The sequence below is a fragment of the Ursus arctos genome, unplaced genomic scaffold (assembly GCF_023065955.2).
Source record: "Ursus arctos isolate Adak ecotype North America unplaced genomic scaffold, UrsArc2.0 scaffold_15, whole genome shotgun sequence".
Lineage (NCBI taxonomy): Eukaryota > Metazoa > Chordata > Mammalia > Carnivora > Ursidae > Ursus > Ursus arctos.
The window spans coordinates 11,225,247-11,252,603 of record NW_026622819.1 but is presented as its reverse complement, the minus strand read 5'-3'; the positions used below and the strand labels follow the sequence as shown (position 1 = coordinate 11,252,603).

Below are 27,357 nucleotides of genomic sequence, written 5' to 3'. Positions count from 1 at the left end.
AGCAATTCAAGCCCTTGAGCTGGGGGGCGAGGGGAGGAGCTCTGACGGAACTCCACACAGGTCACGACTGACAGGACTGCTGACTCAGCATCATCCCTTCTGACTACTCTTCTCGGCCAGTTGTCAATGCCTTTATGTGTCCAATACTGAATCAAATATCACTTTATCCAAGTTAGGAGCGAGCCACGAGACACTCATCACTGGGAGTCATGAATATCTTAACATGACTCTCATCCTCTGTAGACAGAAATCACAAAACAATGCTCACTGAGTGACAGTATCTTCTGTTTCTACAGCCACGGCTCCAGTTCACAGCTTTTGTTCCAGAAGAATTATCAGCAACACTCTCAGAAGCATCTCTGCTTAGACCATAAGGTCAGCCTACCAACAAAAAAAAGTTAAGCTAAGAAAACATCAACATTTGCAGGCCACACCTGTCCCCTTTTAAACATCAAGCAGGGCGGTGGGATTTGAACCACGCCACAGAGCACAAGGTGATAACCCTAGGGTTTCTGAAGTTCAATCTTAGCAATACCTGCATCAGCCAACTTGAAAATTATTCATTTTGCTACCCTTCTAAGTGGCGACATTGCTGTGCCCACAAGTATCACCTATAATGACCCCGCCTCTTTGACCTCTGGTAGCACGAGAAGGCCTTTGCTGTGTGCTCTTAGCACCACACATACAACTCGCTGCTCCTGCTTGGCAAATAGAGAGCAATAAGGGCCAAATGAAATCTCTGCCCTAAAAGAGGTAGTTTCAGGGAACAACAGTTAAAAGATATAGGGAAATGAAGAATTACTTCATGTTCGAGGAAAACCACTGGGTAGAAGAGGAGTATTTGTAAAAACAAAAATAAAAACAAGCCCCACACAGTAAGTAGTAACCTATGATATTAAAAGGTAAATAAATAAAATGGAAAAAGAAGACAACACTGATAAAATCCTTGCAGTGGGTTAGAAACAGAGCCAAGCCACGGTACAGCCTGGGCTGATTTTGGTTTTTGTGTTTAATCGGCAGTAAGGGGCCTGTGGAAATTCCAGGGAAAGTCTTCCATTTACATAGATGCAAAGCAGCTCGTCCTCCATGCCGCCAAAACACTCAGACGTAATAAAGCGCGATCAAGAGGAAGAAAAACTCCTACGTGCCCAACTCCAGCAACACTGAGATTCAGGGGAGGCTCTCAGCAGAGACAGGAGCAATTCTGCTCTCCAGGGGGTCCTGTGTCCCAGCCAAGCAGGGAAGCCAGTTAGTCCCGCAGTATTAACCTTCTCTTCCTTCTTTCTTCCTGTCTCTTCCTCTCCTGTTCCATTAGCTGTATTTCCACTTTTACTTTTTAATTTTCCATTTGCTAGTAAACCAGAAGCAGCATGCTTAAAAATGTCAGAATCCTAGGCTGTTCAAATCTCCAGGTTCTAGGCAGGAGCTCCATCAAGGAAGGTGCAATGCTAGTGTCTGCATATTTCATGGCAGTCAAATACCAAGAATTAACACGAAATTCACACAAATACCAGAAATGCATGGCATTAAAAAGATCTATGTTTTTCATAACAAAAATATTTTTTAAAAGGTACCCACTCATATTCCAGTTATTATAAAAAAAATAAAATGTAGTGACTACTCTTTCCATGGTAAGCACTGAGTAATGTACAAAATTGTTAAGTCAATATATCACACATCTAAAACTAATATAACATTGTATGTCTACTTCAACTAAAAAATAAAATGACATTTACCAAAAAAAAAATTAAAATGTGACCTTTAAACTTTGAGACCTTTGAACTTGTGAAATATAAGCCACTGGAAACAAAATGCAAACATGGCAATTTATTTATGAAAGGTTGTTTTCAACATGCAAATGAGTTTCAGAATAAATCATCTGCCTCCCAGGTCTCTCAAACCTCAAGGCACAGCCCATGGGACAGAAAGTGGTATACAGAAACAAAGTATCATGAATGGGCTGTTTGTACCTATCCAAACACTCTTGTGAAAACTAATTTTTTTTTTAAAGATTTTATTTTTAACTAATCTCTGTACCCAACATGGAGCTCAAACTCACAACCCCAAGATCAAGAGTCCTATCCTCCACTGACTGAGCCAGCCAGGCACCCCTAGTGAAAACTAAATTTAATGGTCATTGTTTCAGAAAACCAGCACATTTATAAAATGAATATATCTAATATCAACCCTGTAAATATGTGCACAAAATGTCCAATACCCATAAAGATGAGACTTAAAACCCAAATTTCAAATGACTATACATTTTTTTTTTGAGAGAGAGAGAGAGAGAGGGAGGGAGGGCTGTGGAGGGAGGAGGGGTATGGGTGCTCCCTCTCTCTCTGTCAAATAAATAAATAAAATCTTTAAAAAAAGATAAAGAGGGGCGCCTGGGTGGCTCAGTCCTTAAGCGTCTGCCTTTGGCTCAGAGTGTGATCCCAGGGTCCTGGGATCAAGCCCCACATTGGGCTCCCTGCTCCACTGGGAGCCTGCTTCTTCCTCTCCCACTCCCCCTGCTTGTGTTCCCTCTCTCGCTGGCTGTCTCTCCCTCTGTCAAATAAATAAATAAAATCTTTTTTAAAAAGAAAGATAAAGAAAAATTAAACGTTTTGGCTATCGCTGCTTATTCAGCATCAAGTAAAAATGTTATTTTTGAAAGGTTCAATATCCCTAAATGTCAAAACCATCTTTAAAAGCATGAATGGGAATTTTTAGTCCCTATTTTATAACGAGTTGTATTTCAAAGATTTTTTTTTTAATTTATTTAACAGAGAGAGGTAAAGAGCACACACAGGTGGAGCAGCAAGCAGAGGGAGAGGGAGAAGCAGGCACCCCGCTGAGCAGGGAGCCCAACTCAGGGCTCGATCCCAGCACCCTGGGATCATGACCTGAGCCAAAGGCAGATGTTTAACTGACTGAGCCACCCAGGTGCCCCCTAACGAGTTGTATTTCTAAATAAGAACTATGCGTGGTATTTATTATCCCAAAATGCATTAACCTCCAGATATTCCTCACAATCAGTATTTCTGATGCAAAGAGAGATACTTTCACTATAACATGACATTTTGTGAACTTCTCTTTCATGAGCTTTGTCTCCCCCAACCCAGCACACAGTGGTCTAAGCATCCTTTATATAATTGTGACTCTCATAAATTAAGCTAACCTCATGCTAAATGGACTGACAGCACACTATGTAAGAGACAGGCTACATTATCATTATGGGGGAGTTTCCAAAACATTCATGTAATCTTCAATGTGACAAAATTAGTTTTATTTAAAATGCCCTGGCACAGTTATGTAAACTCTCATCATCATACCTAATCTTGAGACACACATCTTGCTCCGATACCTTGAGGTTACGTTCCAAGATCTAGTTTTATCGTGGTATATCTCTAAACTTTAATAATGTAGGGCACCTGGCTGGTTCAGTCAGTGGAGCGTGCGGCTCTTGATCTCACAGGGTGCTGAGTTCAAGCCCCATGTGGACTTGGAGCATACTAAAATAAATTAAAATATTGAAAGAGAAATACTGTAATTTTCTAGAATCCTCAGCTCCAAAGAATATGCAATTTATGCAAAGGACAAACAAGAAATGGAATCCATCACGAGACTTTAAAAGATCAAAGGAACTAGAATTGTGAAAAGGGAGAAAGGACTGCTAAGAGTCGGGAAAATTGGAAGGAAATTGGAAAACTCTTTCTAGAAAACATCTGAATCCTGACAGCCATCAGAAGAACACTGTAGTCTCAATTCCAGCTAGCAATTTTTTAGGAGTACTGTATTTCTAACTAGTGGCAGTTAGTGAAACTTATTGGACCTCTTCTCAGAATATCGTTTTAGAATGCGTAAAAATAGAAATGTACACAGAAAATCCATTTTTTATAAAGTTACCAAAGATTTTAAAGTGTTGTTTCTTCACATTAAGTAGAGACCTAGCAGTCTAGTAACTACTGTTAATTTTGAAGACGTGATGAGCGTGAACAATACTTTGAGAGATTCGCAGTAACTAGAACAGAATTTGAAAACATCTGTGATATCCATTGGAGACATAGCACAGAAACTGCTCAAACTACCGCATTACAGTCATAATTGAAGGAAATATACTGTATTTAGTTAGCTGTGAAAATAGAGATGGAATTAATTTTTTTCCCATCCCAGTTCATGGGTCTCCAGACTACTCTTACTCCAGACACTGTTACTTATTTGGCTTTCTGATCTCCACCTTTGGAGGGAATGTCTTAAGAACGTCACCTACAAACAGGTTCTTAACCAGGGGACCCTACAGTCCACAGGAGAATCTTCTCTCGGGCAAGGGCTCAGGGGGCAGCCCTGTGTGTGCCCCTGACCAGAGCTGACCAGCTGCTTAGAGAGGCTAGTCCACCTCCTTCTTGCACAATGAAAGTGAGGGCGAAGTTGGGTGGGTGGGCAGCAGACATCCTTCTTTGTCCCACTTTCCTGCAGTGGCCTTACCTAAGCTTCGCTGTAGCTGCTGGTGCTCGCTGCTGGTTCTTTTGGCAGCATTATACTGTATTTTCAGAAGACAGCCAAAATGTACAGAGAGCGTGTGGCTTTGTATTTATGCTGACCACTAGAGGAGGGCAAGAGTCACACAGACAGACACTTCTCATTTACACTGGAAAACAAAACCAAACCAAACCCCTGTGCTTTGATGTTCAGTGCTTTCCCTTTTAATTAGCAACAAGCTAATTTCTTTCCTGTTTTTCTAATCTTAAGAGGAGGGAAGAAGTCTCAGACCAAGGAATATCCAGGAACAGCAATAAACTAGTCCTTACATCTTGTCAGGTTTTAGATACACTGAGGGTCTACTAAAAAATTATTCTGGGTGGCGCACTCAGCCAAGCATCCGACTCTTGGTTTCAGCTCAGATCGTGATCTCAGGGTCGTGAGATCGAGCCCCACATCAGGCTCCACACTCAGCATGCTGTCAGCCTGGGATTCTCTCTCCCTCTCTCTCTCCCTCTGCCCCTCCCGCTCATGCTCCCTCTCTCTAAAAATAAATAAATTTAAAAAAAAATTATTCTGGTGCATGGGGTGCCTGACTGGCTCAATCAATAGGGCATGTGACTCTTCATCTCAGGGTTGTGAGTTCCAGCCCCATGTTGGGTGTAGAGATTACTTAAATAAATAAAATCTTTAAAAAATATATATATTCTGGAGCAACCTATCTGTACCTCTGTGGATGGTTTCTATCTGTCCTCTTCCAAGTGATAAGACAGACTTAAGAACAGCTACTGGCTAAACCCTGCCTCTGTCTTCTGTTATCCCAAATAATTTAGACTGTCTAATTTTGACCTCAGGCTTCTTGGTTTATGGTCTACATTCAAATGTTACAAAGTCTAGCTAGCCAGTATTACCTTAAATGGTGCAATCTTTGTCTTTCAAATACTGAAAACTTTAGATTGGCATTCCAATAGTTTTAGTCAAAAGTATGATTACTTACAGTGACCAATGAGAGACTTAGCCAACGGCCTTTTCTTATAATGGCACTATATTTTTGGCAAACTATTATAAAATATTTTGTTTCATTTAGAAGGGTATAATTTGCTGTGTGTACAGTTTTTGCTGAACATAAGTCAGTTCTTTCTTTGTGGTCATACAAACTGAAGCAGTAACAAACCAGATGTTTCATTTACTTATTTTCTTCAGCAAATCAGGCTTGGTTGGCTCTGGACAGTCTTTGTATCTTTAATACTCTAGATTGTAAGAATTTCCAATCCCTCCCCAAAATATCTCCATGATTTTGATTTTTGATTAATGCTTGATACAATTTAAGAACTGGAATGCTGAAATAGGGTCAAGTTCCAAGAATTCCTCATTACCATAAACTACTAATATTCCACATTCATTTCATCAAATGCTGAAATTTACGTCAAGCAGAAATAGAAAGGTATTTAAATTTTTAGTTTTTTTAACACAAATGGTTGGAAAGTGACAAAATGTATTTCTACATATATAATATTCTCTTTCAAGAACTTCAAATCAACTTCAAGGAAAGTTTTACTTTTAGTGACTGCACGTAGGGGCTCGATAAATGTCTGATGCACGAATGAACAAGCAAACATTAAAGACTGTATTGAACAATGATTAAGGTAAAGATAGGATTTAGTAACCAGATAAAGATTACCAAAAGCACATCTCAAATTTTTAAATAAAACCAAAACTTTCTAACCACAGTATATACAAACTAGTACTACCCTCTCTGCACTGAATGCAGTTCTGTAATTTTAAAAAATAAATAGTATATACATCATAAAGCTATCACAAAGAATTTTTCTATTCTCACCTCCCTTATATATGTCTCATATGAAACTTAAAACAAACTTCCAAGCATGTTACAACAACAGGACTCTCTGATTTGGGTAAAATACAGAAAACGCAGCCAGGAGTGTAAATGAGTTCTATAAAACATTTCCTTAAGTCCCTAACACGTGGCCTGATTTCCCATCCTCCTACCTCCTTCTCCTCTCCCTCTTCCCAACGTCATCTGCTTCCCATTTAATCACCTAGAATCCTGCTTTTCTCAACTGTTTTTCCTTTGCCTATAAAAACTGGCTACCATTTGTTTTAATAATAAGCCCTTTCTAAAATGCTTTGTCTAATTACCAAATCACTCGACAGCTGCTGATAACACAATTGTATGATCCAAGCACTATCAACTTAAAGATATTTCCAAGCTAATCCTATAATACCATTAAGTATTTCTCACTTTCAATTTTCCAAAAGTAGACTTGAATCTCCTGATGGGCAATCCTTTTTTTAAGAACTCACTGTGAATTCAATATGAAAAATCATAATTAAGAAGTTTAGATAACAATTTTATTACCACCACTTCACACAGAATAAACACAAACAAGTTACAATGTATTTCACTGATACCCATTTTATGATACTAACTCAAGCACTCCAGTCGAATAAAACAAAGAACATCACAGACTTGATAATTACCCACAACAGAAGCCAATGTATAAACTGAAACAAGGCAGGTTATTTCCTGGGAGTTAGTGGTAAAGCCAGAGCAGTAACCCAAAACTTCCACCTTTGAAACAAAATCTCTCATTTTAGTCACAATTAATACCTATAATCAAAAGGGAGATATTCAGACATACCAATTAGTGATCATCAAAAATGACATCGTCCTACAAAAGTAAAGAATATGGAAATGTGGGAACACTTTATTTAAAATATTACTGTTGTACTGTCAAATAAAACTCTGTGAGGGAAGAACATGATGTAAAAATAAAAATGGGGACTTTCCCAACTATTAGAGAAAAAAGAATGAAAAAAGGCAGTCTTAATCCCCATTAACAATGTAACAGAGGTGATGAACAAAAGCAGCCCAGGATGTCTTAAATTTCCCTTTAATTCTGTCCTACACAAAGAACAAGAAACTTAATCCATGCGTTCACCTCAAATAACCTAATTAAAAAGTAAAAATCAAACAGTAGGAGTCAAAAGTCTCACCCTCTAAGTAGCGGCTCTGAGGACGACTGACGGCAGAGGTCACACAGTGACCTCTGCACTGGCTGTCAGATCTGGATGGTAAAGTTTGCAAGGCCTCCCTGCTCCAAGGCTTTCCACCCCACTGGGGAGGGGAGGCCACGGCCTGACCCAGGAGAGAACGCCAGACAGACTCAGATTTCCCAGTGACACTTCCAACAATAAATTTGCATTTAACACAGGTTATTCCAAAAATCAGGCTTAAGGGTAGATCAGTAATTAAAATGAAAAAGACGGAAATGGAGGAACGTAAACTTAAATATGTCTACGGCAAACAGTAGCACGAACTCACAAGCCCCAGCACCCACCACCAAGTCCAAAAAGCCCAATAAATCAAACAAACTGGAGGCTGGTTCAAAGGGCAGCGTTCCAAATCTGAAGGGGGAGACAATATGCACACACAAGCACCTCTAGCACTAGAGGACAGTCCCCAAAAGAACACAAAAGCAAGTTTTTCTACTACGGGGAAACAATACATTGGATTAACCCTCTCCAAAATCAACTACAAGGGAAAATGAACAGACTCATACCAGGCTGCATAAGCCACATTCTGTTGCCAAATCAGATTCATCGGAGAGTCTCCTATTTTAAAAATATGATGAATAATGTATTTGTGGAGAGTCTCTACTTATTCACCTATGTGGGACGACTTCCCTATTCAGGGGACTTCAGAGTAAACTTAAGGCGTATGTCTTGCATTAGGCTAAGTTAACAGTACAGAAGACCTGGTCATGAATTAAACACATGGCACTCTTCATGAATGATAATAAAAGCCCATGAAATCAGTGATAAAGCATTTCACTGACTCCGGATGGCATGCTTGGCTGTGATGCTGTGAATGTTTACACCTGTGAACATAGCCAGTTTCCACAGCTATTCAGGGTTCTTTTCAATTTTACAAACCTAAGAGAGTCCTAGAAACTTCTCCAAGGATCATGCCAGACATTATCACCATTATCGAAGGGTATCTACTCTCAGATAAATGTGAAGAACCACCTTGCAAATACCTCCATAGTTTTTCCTTTCCTGATTTGCTATGGCTTCCCAGGATCACACATTTATCAGTTGATTCTGATACGTAGGCAAAAAGCACAATCGTCGAAAAAAGAACTTACGGGAGAGATGTAACTCATTCTCTATAAGCAAGAAATGAATGTTTGGTAAATTAAGTAAAGCAAGAGTACTTGTCTGAAAAAACAAAACAAAACAAAACACCTGTCTGCGTTACCCTCCTTGGGCAGAAGGCTGCTGCCAATGGCTCCTCACAGCACATACTCAGCATCAAGCTGCTTCTCGAGGACCAGGAGCGCCTTACAGGTCTGCACCTGGCTTTCTCTCTCACGCGCACCCAGGCCTCACACTACATCTGGCCCCCAAGCAGCCTCATGCTCAATAATGTCTGTGGCACCTGGCAGTTCATCCAAGGCAGGTCCCTGAAATCAGTATTCTCTGGCGCGAGGACTCTCAGGCCCTGGCCAACAGCTAAGCTTTTGAACACTCGTCATCTTTCCCTAAAATACCTTTTTCTTTAAAGGATAGAGTATTTCTGAATCCCTTACTTTGTAGAAACATGTTGACCTATTTAAGAAAAACTGGGTTGGCCTCATATGATGTGTATAATTTTAAAAGGCCCTGTGGCCTGCTTTCACATTCATGTAAATAAAGCCTTAAAAGGGGATGGGGGGGGGGGGGCTCCCAGAAATGGAAGTGAAGTATGGAAAAGGCAAGACCAAGAAGGGCTTGAAACACTTGTAACAGGCTTATGGAAAGCTCTCCTATAAAAACATTCCCAAGAGAAAATCTTGCCCATGCACCTTCCCCAACGTGACCTTTCCACAATGTACTCAATGAGAAATCAACTCCTGGAAAAGAAAAACACTCAGAGGCGACTAGATCTTAAATCTCAAAGGAAGCCAGATAAAAGATGCCCCTTCACCCTCCACTGTGACTGGTCAAGCCCAGTAATCATTCAGCAGATACTGATCAGGCTCCGCAGGGAGCAGTCAGTCTGGAGTCAGGGATTCCACAGGAGGACAAGTCCCCGAGCAAGAAGCCGGGGTCCTGAGGTTTGGCTAATCATTCTTGGTAAACAGCGGTAGGCAGACGGAGAGCAGCAGCACGAACACGGCCTCCTGCACCACAGCCTGTGCCCGCACCCTGCCAGCACACAGGCAAATCCCAACGGCAGGAACGCGTGGGCTCGCTTCCTCCTCTTCTCCCACAATTTGCTACTGGAGAGGATGTTATACCCTAAGAACGTCTGGGCCTCTCGCCCGTGTTTGCTGACTTAATAGTTACCACTTCACAGCAGCCTCCTGCCATTGGATATGGGGGTGCAACATTCACTTTTTCATTCATTCGGTAAACATCTAGTAAGCACCAACTGTGTGCTGGGCACTGGGGATACACATATGAATAAGATTCAGCCTCGATGTAAATTACAGCTTAGAAATAAAATCTCAAGGGGAAATTATATGATGCTAGGGCCACTGTGAGTCAATGGAATTATGAGGAATAATACACCACAGTTTAGTGAAAGGGATTAAATTACCCCCAAAATAAGAACCATCGGGTTTATCTGCTAAACCAAGTTTATTAGAATCACCATAAAATGCAAATTTTCCATTAGATGAAACTGTGGCACAGGAGGAGACAGGATGGGACCTTGTGCCTCAAGGCAAAGGAGGAAAGGGGGGGCCCCAGGGCAGCACTTCCCTCCCCGTTTAAGACTGTATTTAGGTGCGAGTGCATAACCCAGACTCTCCACGGGGAGCATCCCTGCCCTAGAAATCAAACTCTTCCCTCTGACTGCCTCCAGCCTCCACTCTAGCAATGGCCATGAGGGGCACTGCTCACTCTTAAGTGGTCAAAGAAGAAAAACGAGAGGAACGCAAGATAAAAGGAAGAAATGAGAAAAAGAGGGATTAAAAAGAGAAAAATAAGGAGCCCACTTAGTAAAGAAAGGCATTTGTCCATTTAACAAGTCTGGAATCAGTCACCAACCATCCATTCTAGCTAACTTTACCAGCTTTGGAAGCTTGAAAACCAGAGACTCGTGGTGAGAGTTCACACAATCTGAATGAGGGCATTTGACAGCTATTTATAGGGTCCAGGGGCCTTTTTGAAAAGCTCACTTCTGGGCAGGTGGGGCTGTGTTTGGGAAGGGCTGAGGCTGAAGAATGACCTCTGGGTGAGTCACTCCTAGACAGAGGAAAGTCCCTGTGAAGGGCACATAGAGACACAGAGCCTCGGAAAGAAAGATGGATGGTCAACAGGAAGAATAAAATAAAAATATAGCTCCCGGGAAGTTTAAGGGGCACTGCTTTCATTCATTTGTTTTTCTTGAGGGTGTCCTTCCTTTACTGACAGATGGCTCACTCCCCAAACAATGCACACCCAAGGACCAACTGAAAAGGGCCAATCTCTTCTGCTGCCCATGGTTTCGGGGCCTCACATGCCCTTAGTGCATTTAATAAGCAAGTCAATGAGCAAAATGACAGAGACACTTCAGAGCCTGGGCCTACGTGTGAAAAGCTGAATTTGGTTTAACTATGCAGACACTCCAATGAGGAAATGCCTCCTGCAGAGGCAACCGACAAGGTAATAATTTTAGAAGATGATTAAGAGGAAAAAGACAATCACACCAACACAAGCGGGTTAGCTGAGAGAGACAAAACAGGAGTCACTCCAACTCTGACCAAAGACAAACAGTTGACTTCCCTACCAGTGAGAAATAGGTTCATGGAAAGCTACCCATGGACTCTACAAATCCAGTCGGCTGGGAGGTCATGGTCCAAACCCTCCGAAGCAATCTCAGGAAAACAAGACCCTGAGCTTTGACACCAGGAGCCTTTCTGCCCTTGAGCCAAATCATGTCCTTGGCAGATTCTACGGTCAGTCTCAGCTCAACACCACAGCAGGTGGTTTCACAGAGCCTCATAACCTCCCCTGAAGCCACACATTTTGATAATTGGGTAATTTCATCCCGATTCACTCAAGCCAGTGCCAACAGACTGTGTGGCAGAAGAGTTCCCAGGAGGTCGAGCCAACCTTGCTGAATGGTGTGCTATGGTTATCAAAGAAAGTCAGGCCTCATCCCACATTTTTTTCCTTACTCCTGTAATGGCTCCAAGTCCTCTGATAAGATGGTTTTTCTGATGTTTTTGATATAATTACCAAGCAGTGTTTTTTTTGTTGTTTGGGGTTTTTTTAGCACTGACGTGGAGGTGGTCAAAGGACTTAAGTCATCCGAATGATTCATCCTAAAGAAGGAATGGCTACATCCAGTGGAGGCAGGTTCACAAGGGACCTACGTGTCCCACTGCTGGGTGGCATCAGAAACTGCCATCAATAAAGGAGCACAGGCTGGTGAAAAAGCACTCAGAGAAAAATTCAAAAAGAAGTGCCCTGTACTGTTAATGTCTGGACTCAGTTTAAAACACACATTTACATACAAGCAAGTCAGGAATTGTCTGGAAGCTGCAAAACTTACTTGTTAATTTCCTTTGCAAGTTACTATTAATGTATGGCACATGAAAAATGAGACTCATGAAAATGTATGTAGGGGCAGCCTGTTAAGATTCCCGAATACTTTAAGAATGTGAGAATAAAGAAATCTAAAAATTATGTTAACATATGTGTAACTACAAGAACTTAAAAAATGATGTTTTACTGAATCGTTAAGCTACCCTAATAGGATTATCATTCTGTTAATTTGAAGTAGGTCAGGTATATATCCACCCTGGTCATTTATACAATGTAAATGGTAAGCAACTGTGTGTGTGTGTGTGTGTGTGTGTGTGTGTGTGAGAGAGAGAGAGAGAGAGAGAGAGAGATGCCGAATGCCAGTCAAGCTGCAGTTTCCCCAAGAGACAAGAAAGTAATTGTCCTTAATGAGGGATACAATCTAGGAGCTGCATATCAGCCCAGACTAAAACTGGAAAAGAGAAAAAAATTTCAAATAAACGTCTTACAGAAAATACTCTTTATGTGATCACATCTAAAACACCTTGGAAGTGAGTATATTGTCTGAATCTACATGATCTTGTAATATTCCTTTGTGAGCAAAGCTCTGAGACCACAACTCGATTACCATCAAGCCAGGAAATGAAAAGTATCCCTGACTGGGAATCTCAAAATAATAAGCGAGAGTATGAAATATGTAACTGGAACTGAGAAACATAGCAAATTACACATGGGTTCTGAAGCAAAGGTAGAGAGGCCACTCCCACAATGCTTTAAATATTCTCCCCACCTTCCATCACTGCCATTGTGTACTATGTGTGTGACATATATCACACCCATTTTAAATCTTGGTATGAAGTCTGCCATTTTTACAGGTGAAAGAACAAAGTAAGAACTGATATTTTTAAATGTTCTCAAGTGTCAGTACAAAGAATATGGGCTAGAAGAGTGTTAGATTACAAGCCATCTGTTCTGATAATTTACGATGTGATTTCTCTAATCTCCTTCAACACTACACAACATCTCTATGGCAACACAGTAACTTCAAATTCAAGTTTGGAGGGCTAATTGTGCCTTTAGTCTGTTCACACAGCAAAAGGCAGACTGGTTGGCAAGCTCCTCAATGAACCAGGATCTTCTTCAGGAAGGATGTCCCTGTCATAAATGGGCTACACTCACTTTCTCTGTTACCTCCAGATACGTAAATAAGATGATTCTGCAAACTGCACAGATCATACCTGCTACAGAATTGGCCATGGCCCAATAAACCACAACCAATACATCAACCTTGGCATAACTCAGTGGTTCCTATCGAGGCTGTGCACCTGAACTGCCAGTAGGACTTTTTCAAAGTACAGATTCCAGGGCTCTATTCTAGAACTACTAAATCAGGGATTCAGGGATTCTGTAATTTTAAAAAACTTTTCAGGTGGGGTACCTAGCTCATTCAGTAGGAAGAGCAGTCGACTCTTAATCTTAGGGTTGTGAGTTCAAGTCCCGTGCCAGGTGTAGAGATTACTAAAAATAAAAAATAAAAAACTTAAAAAAAAAAAAACCAAAACCCAGCTTTCCAGGCAATTCTGATATAGTCCAGGTTGAAGAACCACAGGTGTAAATCACAAGCATTTGCCCTGCCTCTATTTGGGGTCCCTCCTGCTCTGACAGCCCAGCAGCTCACACTCACAAGGAATTATCACAACCCAAAGACACCTGAACTAGAATGCAGTCTACACAAAGTGCCATGCCAACACTGACAGCCACTGAGGCCTAGAGAAGAGGGACAAGGGCGGTGTCCCCAAAGGAAGTGATCCTTGAGTTGGGCCAGGTAAGACAGCCGAAAAGAACAGGGAACACCCAAAACAGAAACGGGTACAAGAGCACGGACACAGAATGGGGGGCCCATGGGGACCAGAGAGGCTGACAGGGGCAAGACATCCGAAGCTTCCCTTGAGGCTGGCCCAGCGAGCCTCGATGGACTGACAGGGTCTGAAACTCAGAAATGCGTGTCTGTGACTCACGTGTGGCCTTGGTTACAAAGCACCTTTCTAGACCAGGCAAAGAAAAAGGAAAGTGTAGGTCATGGAGAACTGAGAATGGCTTCTGCCCTAGTCTTCACCAAATCCTCTTCTGTGACACAGGGAAAACACCACGTACATTGATAAATGAGAGCTAATATGCTGTCTTTTTAAGAGCATCTCAGATTTCATTTTCACCTTGAGAGCAATTCCAATTAGATAGACTTGAGCTAGTTGATCACCTCTTATAATTTTAATTTCTACATTACTCCCCGGCACATTTTTAAAAGAGGCCAAAAAAGAAAATCTGCTTAATCATCTTGCCTCTTTAGAATATAAGCTCCCACTGGCCAGAATATTATTTTTGTCTTCTCCAGCTGTATGGCACCTGGCATGTTGACGCTGCGCAAAGGATAAACAGCTCATTCATTACACAGTGCCATGTATACTGAATAATGCCCATAAAGTCCTTTGAAGATGAAAGCCACTTCAAGGGCTAAGTAATTCTGAGCTAGGCATTTGAAACTGGGAAACAGAGATGACAGACCAAGCACCATAAAAAGGTCACCGCCCAGCAGGAAGGCTCTTGTTCTGCCGGACCTCTGGTCCCTTTGCGGGCATGCCACACAGCAGACCAAACCCCAACCTGCTTTATGTGTTTTTAATGTATATAATCAGGGGGAAAGGTTTCAAAATGCTAAAAAAGAACAGAAGCCTTCAGTGGTTTGGGGGTAGGCTATTTCCTAATTTTTTTTTTTTTTTTTTTGTACATTTTGAACACTGACAACGAACGAGCCCTCTTAAGTCTTCAGAGGTTCGTTTCTTTCAGGGCCCATCCCCTCAAGTAATTTCAAAGCCCCACAGATTCTTCTGAGAAATCTCCTTTTAAGTGAAGCTGAAATACTCTGTCCGAAGTGCCAACTCGGCTCTAAAACAGGCACAATGAACACTGCAGCAGACCTTATGCGTTTTATGCAAATTCATAGTTTCTGTCTTAGAGTCTAACACGCAGTCCATGTCTCAGTCGTGCATGCAAGCGAGCAGAGCCGACACCGATGTTCACGAATACAGAACTCACACTAGCAAGAGCACCCTGGATGCAAGTTTTAATGCTAAAATCATTCTCGATAGGAGCCCAGGAGAATGCTGCCTCTCCCTTCAACTTCCCCAGGATATTTATTAGAAAGACTGAAGTTCCACCAGCTTGAACCATGTCAGGTGGGCCCTTTGCTATCCCAAAATACACCACCCTTGGGGAAGCAAAAGGTGCCCTTTCCTTTTTGACTGAAACTCCCTAAAACTTTCACCGTGATAGTTCATCCAAAGTTTCCTAAGAAATTACCAAATATACCAACAAACCATGACCGAAGTCCAGTCACATCTTACCCACAATGCTTTCTTTCAAGAGTGATTTCCTTGTCTTCCCTGACACCAAAACAAAAACAAAAAACAAAAAAACCCACCAAAACGGGAAGTAGAAAGCTCCCTAATGGTGCCAAAGAGCTCAAGGTGACATGCACAGCAGAGCAGGGGAAACCATCAGCAGGCTAACCCTGCGTCCGCCCAGATACCCACTTTGTAAAAACCGTCATCATGCACTTGGCATCCTCCCGTTGTCCCTAAGAGAGACCTGATCTGCAGCAAGTTAAAAAGCCTGAGCTCCCTTCCGCAGATATCAAATAGATGTTACTGTCTACCTTGCAAGGGGCTAGGAAAATTAAATAGCTTGCGTGTAGTAATAAGCATCCCATAAATGAAGCTATTTAAGAATATGAAATGTGGGGGCGCCTGGGTGGATCAGTCGTTGAAGCATCTGCCTTCAGCTCAGGTCATGATCTCAGGGTCCTGAGATCCAACCCTGTATCAATCTCCCTGCTCAGCAGGGGGCTCTGCTTCTTCCTTGCCCTCTGCCTTTGCATGCTCTCTAATAAATAGATAAAATCTTTTAAAAAAAATGAAATGTATTACCAATTTAGCCAAGACTTTTTTTAATTGATATATAACTTACATACTACAGAATTCACCCTTTAAAAATATACCGTTCAAGGGGTGCCTGGGTGGCACAGCGGTTAAGCGTCTGCCTTCGGCTCAGGGCGTGATCCTGGTGTTATGGGATCGAGCCCCACGTCAGGCTCCTCTGCTATGAGCCTGCTTCTTCCTCTCCCACTCCTGCTTGTGTTCCCTCTCCTGCTGGCTGTCTCTATCACCGTCAAATAAATAAATAAAATCTTTAAAAATACATATATATATACCGTTCAGGGGTTTTTAGTATATTCACAATGTTGTACAACTATCACCGCGACCTAATTCCAAAACACCCTCATCACCCTAGGACTTTCCCCAGAATGCCTGACCCATTAGCAGTCATTCCCACTCTCCCTAGGCATGACCTTTTATTCTCCAAATTTTCTGAATATCAAAAGCCTCTCCTCCTTAAAATATTAATAAGTAAATTAAGATTCTTTCTTGCTAAAATGTCTAGTTGTAGGACTTCTAGAAGTTCAGAGGCCAAATTTTCCAGAACCTGATCAAACAAGCATGTTTATAGGAAATACAGAACATATGAAATCAAGACTATCTCCCAAAATCATGGGTGTTCTGTCATCATCTAATGGAGAAAAACACCAAATAACGATTACTCTGCCTGTAACCTAAGAACTGTACCCACTGTTCCATGATTTCTAGAACTAAGTACTCACAGACCTGCTTCCCGGAAACCCGCACTAAGGCAGAAAGTAGGTAGCCACATTAAATTTACTGCAGGTGGTTTCTGGGAAGAAATATTTAGTCAATGAAGGGCAGAAAGCAACAGTCTCCCAAGTCATGACTCACAACTTACTCCAACACGGGAACTCCGCTCCTTCCCCCACTCCCTGAATGTGCTGGATTCCTAAGAAAAGATCCCACCCAACCCCGGCCTCTCATCCTCGCCTTCCCATGCCACCTCTTACAGCATAACATCCATTCTTTACACCCCAATGCTTTCCTTTCTCTTCCTCCCTTCTGGCAATTAGTACATTGAGATGAAGATGATAAACTGTCTTTCCCACAACAGGTGTCACCTTCATAAACTGTACTTATCAGAAATTAATCTCCCTTTCTTTTTTGGCAACTCCTTATTTTTCAATTTTGTGCTTTACCATCACCAGAGAGTGAGCTGTTGATGGAATCTGGCAGCTCTTTCCTTAAACATGCCTCTGGGGAGTTCCAGTGCGTGACTTCATCTGTTTTCTTTGGATGATTAACTGACAAAGCTCCAAGCTGCAAAGCTGACCACTAACTGCCGATTTGAACAGTTTAAACTTGAAGATGTAGGTTCGCTTATCACAGTGCTGTGGCTGTGGACTGGAATTGAAGGCATGAGTGTAAGCTCATGGTTTTATTTTAGACAGGTGCAGAAAGAGTGATACGTGTGCAGATTTAACATATTATATGCGTGTGCACATATACACCTATGTGTACACACACACACACACACACACACACTTCCTAGCTATGTCCCCTGAAAAGTTCTAGAAGCAATGACACCCCTGTAGCAATGAACACATTGAAGCCCACACTGTTTCTAAACACCATTTCTCTGCTAAAATGAGAAACGGCTGGTCGCATGACTATAGTAAGAAAAGTACAACATAAGCCTGGAACATCTTATTGTGTCAGAATATAACAAGTGCTCAGAAAATGATGGGGACAAGTCACAAAAGATAAAGGAGCCAGTTTGAAAGGACTCCCACTGGCCAAATCTCAGAAAATTTGAGCATCAAACGAAATAATGACAGCAAAGGATTAGAACCCATGGAATAAAATAGAAATCCATGAGGACATATTTACATAAATAAGTAAGTAGGTCAGAAGGAAAAGCTCTTCCTTACAGTAGAAAGCAGGGACACAAAGACGGAATAATGAAGTTAGAAAAATCACCGTTTCACAACCAACACTGTAATCACTGATTCCAGCAAAAATATCAAAAAGATGCTACAGCCAGTAAATGAAAGTCAGAAAGGGAACAGGATTTTACATGGTCTCAAATTATCTCCCCACAAAACACTAATTATAAGGAAAAACTACAGTGGAGAAACCTGGTAGTCACCACCTGAAGCAAATGGCCCACGTGGGACTGCGGACAACTGTGGCCCTGACAGGGCACTCTGGGACCTTCTGCCAGAAATGCACAACTTGGATCTCATTAGGAGGAACCCTACAACCCACACTGAGGGATGGCCACCTGAAGAACTGTCTAGAATCTTCAAAACACCAAGGTAATGAGAGAGACTGGGGGAATGTTCCAAATTAAAGAAAACCTACAAGACTCAACAACTAAACTCAGTCTGTGATCCTGGATGGAATGCTGGACCATTGGTATCTTTTAATTGACAAAAAGGACATTTCTGGAACAGATTTACATAATACTATTGTATCAAACATAATTTCCTGATTTGGATCATCATGTAGGAGAACACGTCACTGCTCTTAGAAAAATACAAAGCAAACCACATGTAGAGGTAAGGGCATCATCACCTCTGCAACTTACTCTCAATTGCTTCAGAAACAAAATACTATGTAAATTTTATAAAGCACTCACACACATACACACACACACACAGGACGGCAGGGAAGATGTGCACACACATGCATGTGCGGGGAAACAGTAACAGCTGGGGCATATGAATCTGAGTTCTTGCTCTGTGAACAGGAGTTCAAAACTGAAACAGACTAACCTGCCCCTCCCAAATAAACCCAACAAACTTTAAATGTAATCAACAATGAAGACAGGAACCAACTAAATAGCCAAAAATAATACAGTGAAATCTCAATTTAAGTTGATAATGGATTCGAGTTTGGTACCTCCTCTGTTAGTAAAAAAATCAAAGATAAACTATAACAACATGTCAAAAGTAACCCATAATCTCACAGTAAACAGCAAACCAATCCTATTTTTTAACTCTAGAAATTTTTAAAAATAAGAATTAGATAGGGGCGCCTGGGTGGCTCAGTTGGTTAAGTGTCTGCCTTCAGCTCAGGTCATGATCTCAGGGTCCTGGGATGGAGTCCCAGTGGGGGCTCCCTGCTCAGTGGGGAGTCTGCTTCTCCCTCTCCCTCTGCTGCTCCCCTTGCTCATGGGCATGCTCTCTCCCAAATAATCTTTAAAAACACACACACACAAGAATTTGGGGTGCCTGGGTGGCTCAGTCAGTTAAAGTCTGCATTCAGTTCAGGTCATGATCCTGGGGTCCTAGGATGGAGCCCCAAGTGGGGCTCAGTGGGGAGTCTGCTTCTCTCTGTCTCTCACTCTGCCCCTCCCGCCACTCCTGCTCGCTCGCTCTCTCTCAAATAAAATCTTAACCAAAAAAAAAAAACAAAAACAAAAAACCAAGAATTAAATAAAAATGAAAAAACTTGAAACTTTTAGAAACTCTTTGGGCAAACCAGGAGGAAATAAAAAGTGTAGATTTTTAGAGCACTACACACCTTCTGGTTATATAATGTCTACACTCAAGACACCAGGACTTCAATCATTCCCTGACTGAACTACTAAGAATCCAAGGGAGACACGGAGTTACTGAGACACACACAAAAACAGAACATGTTCCCAGTGGGGAAATGATGCTGGGAGTTCCCTGTGGGGATAAACCTGACCAAGCATCCCATCCCATCAGGCTACAACAGTGAGGGGGACAGATGAGGTGTAACAGACAGAAATGCACCCCACAGACAGAAGAACCTAAAACACACACCCAAAAAGAGGACGGTGGAAACTAATCCTATTCCCCAGGACCACAACACATCATCGTCTACGTGCACATTTCCACGAATAACAGCAAAGAAATGAAAGGCCGCAACAAAACAGCTATACAGAGAGAACCCAGGAGTTACCACACCCACCTTATAAAACTGTGCCCAAAAGAGCAGCTGAGCAGCTTCTGGCCCCTCCCCACCTCCCTACCCCAGTTCCCTTCCTCAGTTAGAAAGGAAGCCCCAGTAATCTGTGTAATGTGTCAGACACAGCAACCGGCTGACAAACTTCCCTCCCTGGCCAGCCTCCCTGCACCCTTCCCACACTTCCCTCTGCCAACCCTGACAGCCACAGAGTTTTCCCACCCAGCCCTTCAGTCCAATTCCACAACAGCCAGGGAAACAGAGGACCAGCATCTCCACCAGGATTCCTCCCAAGACTGAGACAGGTGAGAGCCAGTAAAACTCACACAGCCAACACGCCTCAAATGAAAAGCTAGGTTACCAGGATTATTTATGTAAAAAGGAACATCACTTTTAATTAGGTGAGAAGAGGAACGGCACAGAAACTAAATTATAGGGCCCAGGCCAACATGAAAAAAAAAATGCCGGCTATATCCTGAAATCTTTCTCTCAACTTTGCTTGATGTGTGACTTGTAAATTATAGCTTCGATCATCCACACACGAGGATATACATATTCAATTTTAAAGATTTGAAAATCACAACACAGGATCCTATGGGAAGTTGTACAGAGTGAGGGCCATTTCTACCCTCTCCCTCCTTTAGGGAGGGCAAGGGCATCTGGGGGCTCTGTGGTCTGGCAGCCGGGGTGTAAATTCCAGCTCAGGCCCTTACAAGCACCACAAACTGGGGCAGGTCATTCAAGCTCACCAGAGGCTGAGATCCTCACCCTAACACAGGAGGGCCCACCTGCTGGAAGTGGGGGCTGGTGCGGGGGGAGCAGGAGGGTGTGATTTTAAATAAGAAAACGTATAGAAAACACCCTGCACAGTATCTAGAATCAGACACTCTGATGGCAGTCAGTGCTGGAAGTAGTAGAGATAATAGTTAACAGAAAGACTTCACCAGGTTTTCTTGAAGGACAAGATTGGCATTAACGGTATTTGAAGGAAAAAAATAAACATGATATTTTAAATATCATCCCCTGACCTTACAAGCAAGTTATTGCTTTCTGGATGCACTTATTTTCTCTCTTATGAAGCGTAATTCCGAAGGTGCTATCTCTGACCCCTGACAACGGTGGCCCCTCACACCACTCTGGCAGCCGGCTGCTAAAGAATCACATTCCAGCAAGAGCAAGGGGAACACGGAAGAGGTCGGGGGCTATTTCAAGTCCGCCATCTTCCTACGTCCCAAAAAATGGCCCCATATCCAGAAGGAAGTTGTCACAGGAAATGTACAGTGATCTCGCCTCAACCCTGCATAGGGTTTCCAGTCAAAGGGTCCCAGCAATTCCGTTCAGGAGACAGGTGCCATCACACACGTGGGCTGATTCCTTCTGGGAGTTCGGCAACCGGAAGAGTTCACAGGCACGACCATGAGAAAGGAGAGAAATGCCTAACAATGATTCCTGCAAAGTTTGTGTCTCAAGGACTGCAGTTAAATATTAGGAAAGAAACAAGCACAAGCCAGCTAACAAAATGCTGAAACTTGACGACTCTGCCATGAAGTCTCTCCCATAAGGAGCTGCTCTCACATAGGCAACCTGTCAGGGGACATGTGAACTCAACTGTCATATGAAGAAAATGTGTGGCCTGGAAACCATCAAATTAGCACCAGTTCTCAAGGCTCCTGAACCCAAGATATATTAGGACAAGCGCAACAAAATTTAGATGGAGGTGAAATAACTCTAAAATAAATGTGTGAAATATATTCTGCCTCTGCGCAATCTGGTTTTTCAGTTAGCAGTGGTCCCTATCATGCCAACTATCATCACTGTGGTACTGAAAAGGGCAGGGAGGGTTGGAAATAATTTCTCAACATCAAAGGGGGGTAAAAAAAAGCTACCTACAAACAAGAAACATCTACATGTTTAGTACTTGGCTAATGAGAAATTTATTTCAGTTATCTTGATGCCAAAATATTAAATAATTTAAACTTTAGCTATTTCATTAACGTGACACTAGTTAGAAATATTTATAACAACATTCTAAGTCAAAGTATTGTTTTCCCAATATCTGTGTGTGCCTTCAGAATAAATAATAGAAGAATTTCACTTCAGGACCCTTACTAAACTAAAAAAAGTTATCCAAAAACTAGTAAAATATACATGTTATTCCTACAGATCCTAGCCTACCTATCTGTCATGCGGAACAAGGATTAAGTAAAAGTAAATGAAAGTAAGAAAACATAAAACTTTAAGAATTCCAGTGAGCCAGAAGTACCTGCAACAAGTTTGCAGAGGTACTGTTCAAAACAGCTGGCAATAAAGAAGGAATCCTTGAAATATGGATCAGTCAGAAGAGGAAGTGAAGTAAAAGGAATAAAAATGAAAAACAACCTCTTATAAAGTTTCATATGCAAATTAAAATTAAAACACTTTGCCCTAGGGGCGCCTGGGTGGCTCAGTCGGTTAAGCGGCTGCCTTTGGCTCAGATCATGATCCCGGGGTCCTGGGATCAAGCCCCACGACAGGCTCCCTGCTCAGCGGGGATTCTGCTTCTCTCTCTCCCTCTGCTGCCCCCACCCCGGCTTGTGCTCTCTACCTCTCAAATAAATAAATAAAATCTTTTTTATAAATAAATAAATAAATCACTTTGCCCAAAGCACACATGTCGTTTATACATGCCACTTCATATATATTAGGGGACATGGCTTCTTTTAAAACAGATTTCAAATATTAATCTCTGATATATTCATTCATACATTCCTTCTTGCACTGAGACCACCTATTCCACAGAATCCCAAAGCAAGGTGTTTTGTGACTTTTCTAAGATCTATACTTACACCCACATGAAAAAAAAATACCAAGAAACCCTATCTAAAAGTATTCAAGGATTATACTTTCAAATCTGTATTTTTCTTAAGTTCAAGAATAGTTTTATTTTGTGGTTATGAATCTTAAATGCGGGGTCTAACACTTTATAAATTCCTTCATTAACCATCAACACCACAAAATCGGTAGCTGCGAAGTCAATCACATACACGAAGGCCCAGGAACAGAAGGCAAATGACCTCATGCAGATACAAATGCAGGAACACCACCGTCTCCCCTCAAATGAAACTTATCCCTAGAAATTCCTTCTTCAGCACCAGGATTGTTGAGACAGTATAGACCATCCTGCATGTACTACTCTTCTATTTGGACAGCAACAAAAACTCGCCAGAGTGGGAAAATTTGAAGTAAGAAAAATGGTGACTGTTCACATCTAAAGATAGGGTTTTCTTAAGTCAGCAGACTTTGACTTCCATGCCATATGGATGCCTCAAGTTAACGCTTCTTACAGAACCCAAGGAAAGGATCTTTCTTCCTCCATAGCTATCTTTGAAGTTACCCTAGAAATTACAGTTAGTTTGGTCCCACCCGTCGGCAGTCAGAGTGACTATTGTTATCTTTCAAATCAACAGAAAATCTTTCCAAAATAACTGTTTTGTTTAGTTTACCCAGAGAAATAACTTATATTGGATTTGGGTTGTTTTCAAACTATTTGCATATCCTTGATTACTAGTGGAGCTGATATTTATGTGTTGTACATCTTTGAATTACCTGTTTGCCTGTTTTCCTTATAGACTGTCTTACTGATTTGAGGAAGCCCTTTTTTTCTTACACATATAGAATTCTTTGATTTGTAATAAATGTTTACTCTCAGTTTGCTGTTAGCCTTTTTTTTAATGGTATGTTTCAAATTAACACACAATAAAACTGATGGGGGGGGTTCTGTTCTATGATTTAATACATATAACCAGCACCAAAGCCAAAATACAAAACAGTTCCATCATCCCCCAAAATGCCCCTCATACTGACCCTCTGTAGTCACACCCTCCCAAACCCTAATTCCCGCAACCAACCAATCTGTTCTCTATCACTGTTTTTTTTTTTGAGAATGTCACCTAAGTGGAATCAGTGCGTAGCCTCTTGAGACTGGCTTCCTTCACTCAGCATTCACTGAATGGATGCACCAGTTTATCTGTTCACACCTACATTGTTTTAATGCTAACGGCCACATCCGACTGACCGCAAAGGGCCTCCAGCCCCTCCCAGGTGCAGGACAAGTGCAGAGCAGAATACCATGTACTTCTTTCCTGGAACTGCAGGCAAAGAGGGGAGGGTTCACAGAACTGGCAGGATCCTGCAGAAACCCCTCCTAAAGAAAAACCAAGTGCAATTCATCACTGTCCATAACAGGACTACAGACTGTAAGAAAATAAGCCCAGTGAACTCACATGAACACCATTAACCCAAAGTACCCTAGACCTCGAATCTATTCTTCACCTTGACTAACATCTTCATTAAAGCTTTCTCTGTCAGCGTAACCACTAAAAGGTACTAATTTACGACAAAGCCCAAACAGAGTAATGCTTACAAAATACAAGATTTGCTCTACAGATTTCTCCACATTCCTCACCAACCAGACAAGAGTAGACATGTGGCTAATTAAAATAGTCAGTAATCTAAAAGTCAAGTATATTTATCACCAAAACGAAGTTCTTTATTTCCACAGTACATCTGGCATTAGACCAAATATTACAGACTCACATTGACAAAACCCCAGAAGCTACACCCTCTCTCCAGCTTAACAGTCTATGCCTCGTGCTTGGAAAGTCTGCACACACTTGCTCTCCCGCCCTGATCAAATAACCTTTCCCAGAGGGCAGGTGGTTAATCATTTGGGTTTTGAGGGGCTTCCTCACATGGAGAGGAACAAAAAAGAGGAAATTAAGGTAACAACTAGTCAGCAAGCAAACTACATGTCCCCACGAGTGAATGAGAAGTGAAATGAGTACTTACGCACTTGCCAACCACTGAACAGGACAGCAAGAATTTCACATAAACAAGATTGTCTGCAAGTAAGGCTCAATAATGTCAAAAAGTTGGGAGCCGATACTGGAAATTTTAGCCAGATACCTCCTTTTCTTCTTCATAAACTGGCAGGGATGCAGTAAAATCGGGGCCTTGCAGGGGCTAGGAACTGTGGTGAGTCGAGGAGGCAAAGGTTCCAAGAGGAAAGGCCTCCACCATGGGCACAGGAGGCCCAGAGACGGTGGGGAGAGGGCAGGGAAGGCAGCAGCAAACCAATGCCTTGCAGGGCCTTGTCCCAATCTCTACTTTCTTTTCTCCTTTTTGGTCCTTTCCCCTCAGGTAAGAGGTACTGCGAGAGGAATCCCCAGAGTGGCTACAGCCGAATAACACATCAGCCAGAATTCCGAAGTGCCAGGGTCACTGAGCAGATTCCCCATCCACGCTCACTTCCTTGCACACGGCTCTGCTAAACAGCTCAGCAGCAGAATCTGCAGCAGGACGAGTGAGAGAGAACTCTGTCTCACTATCTAATCCCTCCTACCCCTCTCTCCAACTGTGGACCCACCCGGATCACTGCCAGCGATCGGCTCCAAGGCTGAGAAGCAAGGAGAAGATAAAAAAGACCGCATTCTTCATCCACAAGGCAAATAACACAGTCACCCCTGGCAGTTCACCCAAGTCCACTCAGCTGAACACTTGGGAGAGAAAGGAAAGAGAAGGGACATCAGAGAGAGCCACCACCTTCCACCAGAACGCACTGGAATTCTCCCTCAAATCCATCTCTTTACTGACCATGGAGGAGCTACTGTTCCTACCAGTGGCACTACTAAAATTTGTCAAGACAATGCACTTAAGGAAATAAAAACCAATTCATTATAAAATTGAGGACGAATGAAGGGGGTTGTTAAGACTGCTTTTTATAGTAAAACACAATTCATCCCTATCAACAGAAGTGATTTTTACCAGGCAGTAAAGTGTGGCTATTGATTAAGAATTTGACTTTTCTCTGTAATTCTGCCAAGGATGTGAGATAAAATTTTACTTTCTCAGGGGCGCCTGGGTGGCACAGAGGTTAAGCGCCTGCCTTCGGCTCAGGGCGTGATCTCGGCGTTATGGGATCGAGCCCCACATCAGGCTCCTTCGCTATGAGCCTGCTTCTTCCTCTCCCACTCCCCCTGCTTGTGTTCCGTCTCTCGCTGGCTGTCTCTATCTCTGTCGAATAAATAAATAAAATCTTTAAAAAAAAATTTTTACTTTCTCAGTAGAGGAATCAAGTAAATAAACTTAAAATAAGTATCAGGGGGCGCCTGGCACAGCGGTTAAGCGTCTGCCTTCGGCTCAGGGCGTGATCCCGGCGTTGTGGGATCGAGCCCCACATCAGGCTCCTCCGCTATGAGCCTGCTTCTTCCTCTCCCACTCCCCCTGCTTGTGTTCCCGCTCTCGCTGGCTGTCTCTCTGTCAAATAAATAAATAAAATCTTTAAAAAAAATAAAATAAAATAAAATAAAATAAAATAAAATAAGTATCAGATACAGCTGATTTACACTACGACAGCTTCAAATACATCTTGCTCTTTCAGTAAGAAACAAATCCCAAATTTACCGTAACATTTACAAGGTCTAAAAGGCCACCCTAATCACTTATTTTTAATACACATTTGAGGAACATATTTAAACCACAGGCTTCATTTTGGACAGAACCACTTGTGCCACTTATATCTTCGTTAATCACTTCAATCATTAAATAGCTTCATTTAAATCTTCATTTGAATCTTGGACAGTTCAAATGCAAAGGGAAAAATACAATATCCCGTGTCAATAAGTCAATTTACAAGGTCTCAATGAAAAGTTTCTTTCAATGATTGTTTTACTGCTCTTTGATTTCTTGAAAGTCACTTACAGGATTATTTTTAACTGTCTCTCTATTTTCTTCTAAAACTGACCCTCACTGCCACAGGAAAAGGAGAAACTGACATTCACTCTCAAATTACATTTTCTTCAACTCCCTTTTTCAAAATACTAAGGGTAACAAAGACCAAATTTGTAAAACCATAATTATTATTGGTGCTCAGAAAGACCAAAGCCGCCAGACTTCTAAATATACACAGATGTAGCATGACAAACTTGCAGGCCAGCTTAAGGTCTCCACTTCTGTGGTGTTAGAAGCATAAATATGAAGAAAACCTTCCCCCAATGCTCCATGAGGAAATCATCATATCAAAACACAGAAAGACATGCATGCTGCTCTGTCACTAAGTAGCAGACTCAATTTTCTCCATATATTCCACTGGAAAGAAAGGCTGTAGCCAGGAGTTCAGAATAAGATCTAATAATGAAAAAAAACCAACATGATGGGCTGTGATGTTTCAGAATAACCACAAACCTTGATTCTCTGCACATTCATCTAATGCCAACCTAAAACATGCCAGGCAGGTTAAAAATAATGCATTTATGTAAGTACCCCCCCACACACACTCTCTCTTGCAAGGTTAAATAGAGAGCTCTGAAAGAATGATTTATTGCCACAAGAACAGAGCCCCAAAATAGATTGGCAATAAAAGTGATTGGTCCCAGTGGGGTTGAGAACTCATGTAAGCAAAGTCCTGGCCATGAGAGGCCTCTAGGAAGAGTACCAGAGTGGGGAGGGG

At 42.0% G+C, this 27,357-nt stretch overlaps 1 protein-coding gene across 3 annotated transcripts in view; it reads right to left on the bottom strand.

Moving 5' to 3' along the window:
* TRIO (trio Rho guanine nucleotide exchange factor) overlaps positions 1 to 27,357 on the bottom strand; it is a 347,980-nt gene that overhangs the window by 316,930 nt on the left and 3,693 nt on the right. The window contains exon 1 of one of the 3 annotated variants that reach the window (XM_044386995.3): positions 269 to 27,357. The exons of the other annotated variants lie outside the window; for them this stretch is intronic. The gene's annotated coding sequence lies outside the window, so the exon portion shown is untranslated. The remainder of the gene's footprint in view (positions 1 to 268) is intronic. 3 annotated transcript variants of the gene reach the window in all.